An 8,269-nucleotide genomic window follows, 5' to 3' on the forward strand; every position below is an offset into this window, starting at 1 on the left:
CCACCACCTCGCACTGTCCCTCAAGCTGCAGCTGTTCTCCCGTGTATGTGCGTAACGATACTCGGGACGGGGTGAACCTTGCGTGTGGGAAAGTAGCCGTATACACGCTTTCTGAAACTATCATTACGGCTGCGCCTGTGTCAAACTGCATCTGCAGTGGTCGCCCTTCTACCTCTGTGCTAACCTCGTAACAAGACCTTGCCATTTTTACGAAGTGCCACACTTCCTGCTCCGTTTCTTCCTCTAGACCTATCACGTTACTTGAGTTGTTTTGTCTGGGTTCATTCAGAGACATTCTCTGGAAATGTCCTGTCTGATGGCATCTGCGGCACCCGAATTCTTTGTACCAACACATCTCTGAGGAGTAGCTCTTGCCACATCGCTGGCATTTACTTTTCGCCAGATCCTCACTTGAAGTTCTGTAGCCTTCCCTTTTCCTTCTTTGCTGACTTTTCACGGCATATATATTGCAATCGTCATCTTTCATGAGGGTGGAATCGCGTGCGACTAACTATCGCGCCAAAGCAATTTTGCACGCAATCTCAAACATCAAATTTCCCTCGGTGAATAACGCCCGGTGGCTATCCTCATTTCGTACGCCGGCCACTAGCCTGTCCCTCAAAGCATCGTTCGAAATTTCGCCAAAGTCGCACTTTCCGGCTAGGCGTTTTAGTTCTACAATGAAGTCATCGACACTTTCTTTTTAGTTTTGGATGCGCCTGTTGAATTTACATTGTTCTGCAATAAATGAATTTGAGGTACGTAATGACTCTTGAGCAGCTGTTTCCCCTCGTCAAATGTTTTGTTAGCAGGCGTGTCCGGAACAACCAAGCTTTTTAGCACCTCATATGTTTCTGAATCTCCCCAATGCTATTAACCGCGTGCTTAGAGAAGGTTTTCAGAAGCCTAGAATGGGAACAGTTAGGGATAAGAGTTAATGGAGAGTACCTTAGTAACCTGCGCTTCGCCGATGACATTGCATTGCTGAGTAACTCAGGGGACGAATTACAACTCATGAATACGGAGTTAGACAAGGAGAGCAAAAAGGTGGGTCTTAAAATTTATCTGAAAACGAAAGTAATGTACAGCAACCTCGAAGAGAGCAGCGCTTCGAGATAGAAAATTGTGCTCTTCAAGTTGTAAAAGACTATATCTACTTAGGGCAGGTATTAACCCTGGAGCCGAACCACGAGATTGAAGTAACTAGAAGAATAAGAAGGGGGTGGAGCACATTTGGCAAGCACTCTCAAATTATGACAGGTAGATTGCCACTATCCCTCAAGAGAGAGAGATAAAGAAGCAAGGAAAGGCAGGGAGGTTAACCAGACGCACATCCGGTTTGCTATCCTGCATTGGGGAAGTAATAAAGGGGTGAAAAAAGGTTGCAGAGAGATGAGAAGGTACACACAATCACGAGCACACTCGGGGAGCACACACAGTCTACAGGTGGTTGCTAAGGTTTGTTGACTTTAGGTAAAATAGCAGTGCTTTGGTTGCTTTTTGCGCAACTGAGGCCGACGCCCAAGGTCCTAGTATCTTCTGCACACAAAATGGTCCAGGGTCAAGTTGATTCAAAACCATCCGGAGCTGGCATCGCTGTGTGTCATAGCAAGCGCAGTTGCACAAGACGTGTTCGATAGTCTCTTCAGCTCCGCAGTAGTTGCATGTAGGAGTGTCTGCCATACCAATGCGAAAGGAGTACACCTTTGTAAATGCAACACCCAGCCAAAGGCGGCCTAACAGTGTCGCATCGGAACGGGAAAGTTGTGATGGTAGCTTTAGCATGAGAAAAGGATACAGTTCATAAAACTGACACCTTTGGAAGCTGGTAGACGACCAGAACGTGCGTTTGAGATCTCGAGCCAGCAGGTAAAGTTGTTTTGCTGCATCATTCCTTGATAGAGGAATCGGGACTACACGGGTTCCTTCATGGGCTGAGCGGGATGCATCATCGGCTAATTGATTTCCGGTAATACCGATATGTCCAGGCAGCCATTGATATATAATATTATGCCCTCGTGCTAGAGCTTCATGATGGCAATGTCTTATTTCTTGTACCAATTGGTCATGACTCCTCCTACGCATGGCAGACTGAAAATTCTGAAGCGCTGCCTTCGAATCACAGAATATGACCTATTTTTCTGGACGTTCTTGAACTAGATATTGTAAAGCAGCCCTTATAAACGCAAGCTCTGATGCCGTAGATGTGGTCATATGCGACAACTTAAACATGATTGTCATTGCTACAGCCGGAATCACCGCGGCACCTGATGAGCTGCTGGACGAGACGGACCCATCAGTGTATATCTGCGTTCGGTCTAAGTACAACTCATGTAATATTAGCAGTGTTGCTTGCTTCAATGCTACTCTGGAGTGATTGCTTTTCTTTTTGATTCCCAGAATTTCTAGACGTACTTGCGGCTGGTCGAGGCACCACAAAGGACATGCCATTCTCGCAGCTGGCGTATATCCTGATGGAATGCTCTTTAGGTGCTTGGCTATGACGTCTGAAAACGTAGCACGTGGTCTTCCGGATGGTAGAAGGGCTAAGTGGTGGTCGGGGACACGGCTAGCATGTCGAATGTGCGCTCTGAGGCAATCCACAACTCTATATGTCCTGACCGGAGGGTCTTTGGCAAGCATGATTGTGGCATAAGTAGAAGCGCATCGGGGCAGTCCTAGGCAGATATGCAGTGCCTGACCCTGCAAACTCTCCAGTGAATGAGTATTCGATTTGCAAGTGATAGTCAGTACCGGCAAGCTGCAGCGCAATAGACCCAGAAATAGGGCCCTATACAGCTGTAGCATGGAGGCCACAGAAGTTGCCCATGCTTTCCCGCACGTGAATTTCATTATATGCACAATTGATAGCAGTCTCTTCTTCATGTACGCACAATGTGGGCTCCACGAAAGACTTCTGTCGATTATTATGTCCAGGAAACGATGCGTCCGTGCATATTTGACACTCTGCCCATTGATGTAAATTTGGCGTCATTGGTTTGCGTGTAAATGCCATCAACGCGCACTTCACAGTTGATATGTTTAGGCCTTGTTTCTGAAGGTAGGCTGTTGTGAGGGTTGCTGCCCGCTGTATTCGTGCACGCACCTGAGGGCGAGTAACTGCAGCACTCCAGAGGCAAATATCATCGGCGTATATATGGATAGGCACACCGATTTTGGCAGAACCTTCACCAGACCAATGAGGGCAACATTGAACAATGTGGGGCTTAAAACACCTCCCTGAAGAACTCCGCAGTAGGTGTAATGTTCAGCAGTTGTACCCTCATATGTTTGCACAAAGAAACCCCTGCCAGTTATATAATCTTTTATCCACTGAAACATTCGTCCACCAATTCCCATTGCTGCGAGAGAAGTGAGGATGGCATCGTGAGCTACATTATCATATGCACCCTTCACGTCAAGAAAGCGTGCCACTGATATGCGCTTGCAACTTTTTTCTTGTTGAACAAATGTCGATAAGTCAAGGACACAGTCGATGGAGGAGCGGCCCCGACGAAAGCCTGCCATGCAAGATGGGTATTTGGTGTATCGTTCCAAGTACCACTCGAGACGAAATGCAACCATTCTTTCAAGGGGAGGTATATAACAGCTGTATCTTGCCAGTACTTAGCTACGGAGCAGAAACCTGGAGACTTACAAAGAGAGTTCAGCTTAAATTCAGGACAACGCAGCAAGCAATGGAAAGAAAAAGGGTAGGTGTAACCTTAAGTGACAAGAAGAGAGCAAAGTGGATTAGGGAACAAAGGGGGGTTAAGGATATCATTGTTGATATCAAGATGAAGAAATAGACATGGCCCAGCCATGTAGCGCGTAGACAGGATAACCGCTGGTCGTTGAGGGTAACTAACTGGATTCCCGGAAAACGCAAGCGGGTTAGGGGGAGACAGATGGTTAGGTGGGAAGATGAGACTGAGAAGTTTGCGGGTATAAACTGGCAGCAGCAAGGACAAGACCAGGTTAACTGGCGGAACATGGGAGAGGCCTTTGTCCTGCAGGAGACTTATTCAGGCTAATGATGATGATGATGATGATGTTTCTGAAACAATGGCCGTCAAAAACACCGTTAAAACTTTTTCCTGTTTTCCATCATTCGCAGTAATGAACTGTTGAAAGCGTTCAAGGTATGACTCTAAGTTCTGAGTTCTTGGATCAAGCTCGCTTAACTTCCCCCAGTGCGATATTCTATAAAGGCGAAGGCACTCCAAAGTCTGCGGTTGATGAGCGTTGCTTACTCAGGCGCACAATGGTGATGTAGGGGCGTTTCCTTAAGGTACGTCGAAGAGACGTAATACTGGCTGGAGTACTAGCATAATCCGAGAGCAGGCTATATTTTTCGTACGTGGCTACCGCCGTTTAGCTGCTTGGCTGGGCCTACCCTTCTGGGTTCTTTGAAATCCTCGTCACCACATGATATAAGCGAGGCACTGCTTGAAGAACAGGAATCAGAAGCCTATATTTAGTGTTGAGCAACCCATATATTTAAGACTGGTGTGACGTCACCAGCCGCAACAGATACTATACACAAGCAACAGACAGGTAACGCAAACAGCATAACAGCCTTGTCGCTGTTGTAAGGCTAATGTTGGAAATGGAACCAATAAAATGTAATTTAAAAACGAAAAGTGACTGAAAAAATAACATGCTGTGAGTAAGAATGGAACGTACGACCTCCGAATAACGCGTTCGATGCTCTACCACGGAGCTACCATGGCAGCTATGTTCCGAGCCACTTTTTTGGGTTTATATGTAAAATTAGGCGTGGGAGTGAAAGTCAGAGCCACCTGTACCCTTGGAGGTGAGTGCCGTACCCTCTTCTTATGAGCCTGTATGGCGCCACGTAGCACACTAACTTATTACGAGCAGGCAGCTGACCAATAGTCCCTCGTATACAATCTAACGGCCCCAAGTATGCCAGTACGAGACACTCGTTAATGAATAAGGGAAAGAAGTGTATACCAAAGGGCTCGATTTTTGGGGTTTTGACACATTACCAATGAGATCTAACTGACAATAATGCCAAGGAAGATATCACAGCGTCTAACCCCTCCACCAATTTATTTGGTTTATATGTTAAATTAGGTGTGGTAGTGTCAGTCAGCTCGTCCCGCCGCGGTGGTCTAGTGGCTAAGGTACTCGGCTGCTGACCCGGAGGTCGCGGGTTCGATTCCCGGCTGCGGCGGCTGCATTTCCGGTGGAGGCGGAAATGTTGTAGGCCCGTGTGCTCAGATTTGGGCGCACGTTAATGAACCCCAGGTGGTCGAAATTTCCGGAGCCCTCCACTACGGCGTCTCTCATAATCATATGTTGGTTTTGGGACGTTAAACCCCACAAATCAATCAATCAGTCAGCTCCACCCGTAGCCATGGCGGCAAGTGTCATGCACATTCTTTAGGAGCCTGTATGGCGTCACGTAGCACGTGAACTTGTTACGAGCTGGCAGCTGACCAATAGTCTCTCGCATACAACCTAATGACACCAAAGCTACCAATACGAGACCTTCACTAATGAATAAGAGAAAGAAGTGAATACATAAGGGCTAGTTTGTTTTTGTTTTGAGACAATATTATTCAGATCTAACAGACAATATTGAAGGGAAATATATAGGGGAAGTTATTGGAATCAACGTAGGGTATATAGAAGAAAGAAAAATGGCAGAAAAACAACTTGTCATGAGCAAGAATCGAGCATACAACCTCCAAATAACGCGTTCAACGCTCTATCACTGAGCTATCAGGGCGGCTATCTCCCAGCCACTTATTGGGTTTATATGTGAAATTACGCGTGGGCGTGTCAGTGAGCGCGACCAGTGGCCATGGCGGTGAGTGTGGTACATTCTTTTTATGAGCCTGTATGGCTTCATGGAGCAAGTGAACCTATTACGAGCTGGGAGCTGGCCATATTCCCTCTTATACAACCTAACATCACCAAGTCTCCCACTACGAGACCCTCGTTATTGAATAGGTGAAAGCAGTGTATACCTATGGGCTCGTTTTTCCGTGTTTTACACAATATAATGACATCTAACAGACAATGGCAAGGAATGCACAGTGGAGGGTATTGGAACAAGTTTTGTGTAAATAGAAAGAAAAAAGTGGCTGAAAAAATATCTTACCGTGAGCAGGAATCAAACTTACGACCTCCGAAGAACGCGTTTGGTGCTCAACCACTGAGATATCATTGCGGCGATCCCCCCAGCCACTTTATTAGGTTTATATGTGCAATTAGGCGTGGGAGTGTCACTCAGCGCCACTTGTAGCCATGGCAGCAAGTGTCGTACACCCTTCTTATGAGCCTGTATGGCGTAACGTACCACGTGCTGGCAGCTGACCAATAGTCCTTCGCATACAACCTAACGGAACCAAGTCTACCAGTACCAGACCCTCGTTAATGAATAAGGGAAAGAAGTGCATACCTAAGGGCTCGTTTTTCCGTTTTTTGACACAATAATAATTAGATCTACCGGACAATAATGCAAACGAATATATAGGAGAAGTTTTCATTGACTTGTGGGGTTTAACGTCCCAAAACCACCATATGAATGTAAGAGACGCCGTAGTGGAGGGCTCCGGAAATTTCGACCACCTGGGTTTCTTTAACGTTCCACAAATCTGAGCACACGGGCCAACAACATTTCTGCCTCCATCTTAAATGCAGCCGCCGCAGCCGGGAATCGAACCAGCGACCTGCTGGTCAGCAGCCGAATACCTTAGCCACTGGACTACCGCGGCGGGGCTATAGGAGAAGTTATTGGAACAATGTTATGTAAAAAAGAGAGAAAAGAGGCTGAAAAAGTAAATTGCCATGTGTAGGCATCGAACCTACGACCTCCGAATAATGCCTTCGATGCTCTACCACTGAGCTATCATGGCGGCTATTGCTCAGGCACTTTATTCGGTGTATATGTGAAATTCGGCGTGGGAATGTCAATCAGCGCCACCTGTAGCCATGGCGGCGATTGTTGTACACTCTTTTTGTGAGCCTGTAAGGCGTCACGTAGCATGTCAACCTATTACGAGCTGACAGCTGGCCAATAGGCCTTCATATACAACCCAATGGCACCAAGTCTGCCAGTAGGAGACCGTTGGTAATGAATAAGGGTAAGAAGTGTATACCTAAGGGTCCGTTTTTCCCTGTTTTGACACAATAATAGGGTGATTTAACAGGCAATAATTCCGAAAATTGTATAGGGGATGAAAAATAACTTACCGTAAGTAAGAATCAAACCCACGACCTCCGAATAACGCGGTCGATGCTCTACCACTGAGCTATCAAGGCGGCTATCCCCCCAGGCACTTCAGTTGGTTTATACGGGAAATTAGGCGTAGGAGTGTTAGTCAGCGCCACCTGTAGCCATGACCTAACGGCACCAAGTTTGCCAGTACGGGACCCTCGTTAATTAACAAGTAAAGAAGTGTGTACATCAGGGCTCGTATTCCCGTGTTTTGACCCAATATTGACCCGAACGAACAGAAAATTATGCCAAGGAATGTATAGGGGAAGATATTGGAACCAATGTAATGTAAATAAGATGGAAAGTGGCTTAAAACATAACCTGCCGTGAGTAGGAATCAAACCTACAACCTCCGAATAACGAGTTCGATGCTCTACCACTGATTTAACACGTTTTGTTATTTAAAAACTGGTTATAGCGACACGGACATTAGACAGCACAGATGGTATCGGCTCTAGCCAAAAAATCTAAATGTGCAATGGTCGAGTGTATCTTGTTGACAGTATGAATCTAAGCCAATTTTGAAAAGACAGGTAACCACTCTATTTGTTCAATAAGAGATTTGTACACTTTTCTATTGATTAAAATATTTTCTATAAAGTATTCACTAGCAGGCTTTATATGTACATCTAGATTTTGAAAAGCCATTTGTTTTTTCCACACACTATGCATGCAAAGTAGCATCACCATGTCGTAGGGCACACCTCCTGTATCTTCGAATGGTAAAAACCGGATTCCGAATGGAGTTGATAGGAATTCCTTTTTAAATTTCCCTCGCAGATCTTCCCAAAGGGACACAGAGTCTGAGCAATCCAAAAAATTACGATCAATTGTTTCCAGTTTTTTTGCAGATGTAGCAGTTTACGCTCAAGGTACAAATATTCCCTTGTTCTTTAGCCACAGTTTTAAAGGAAGCGTGCCCATGTGTAGCATGAAGAAAAATGTTTTTGTGGTCGCTCTCTTTGGCATTCATTTAACTCTCTTTAAAACATTTTTATTTCGTTACCCAATACATAT

The 8,269-nt window shown here is 45.7% G+C and overlaps 1 non-coding gene across 1 annotated transcript; it reads left to right on the forward strand.

The window, feature by feature from the left end:
• The first annotated feature begins 5,127 nt into the window (after positions 1-5,127).
• Positions 5,128-5,200, forward strand: TRNAS-GCU (transfer RNA serine (anticodon GCU)). Its single transcript has one exon. It is a non-coding gene; the product is annotated as a tRNA-Ser (tRNA).
• The last annotated feature ends 3,069 nt before the right edge of the window (positions 5,201-8,269 follow it).

The sequence above is a fragment of the Rhipicephalus microplus genome, chromosome X (assembly GCF_043290135.1).
Source record: "Rhipicephalus microplus isolate Deutch F79 chromosome X, USDA_Rmic, whole genome shotgun sequence".
Classification (NCBI taxonomy): Eukaryota; Metazoa; Arthropoda; class Arachnida; order Ixodida; family Ixodidae; genus Rhipicephalus; species Rhipicephalus microplus.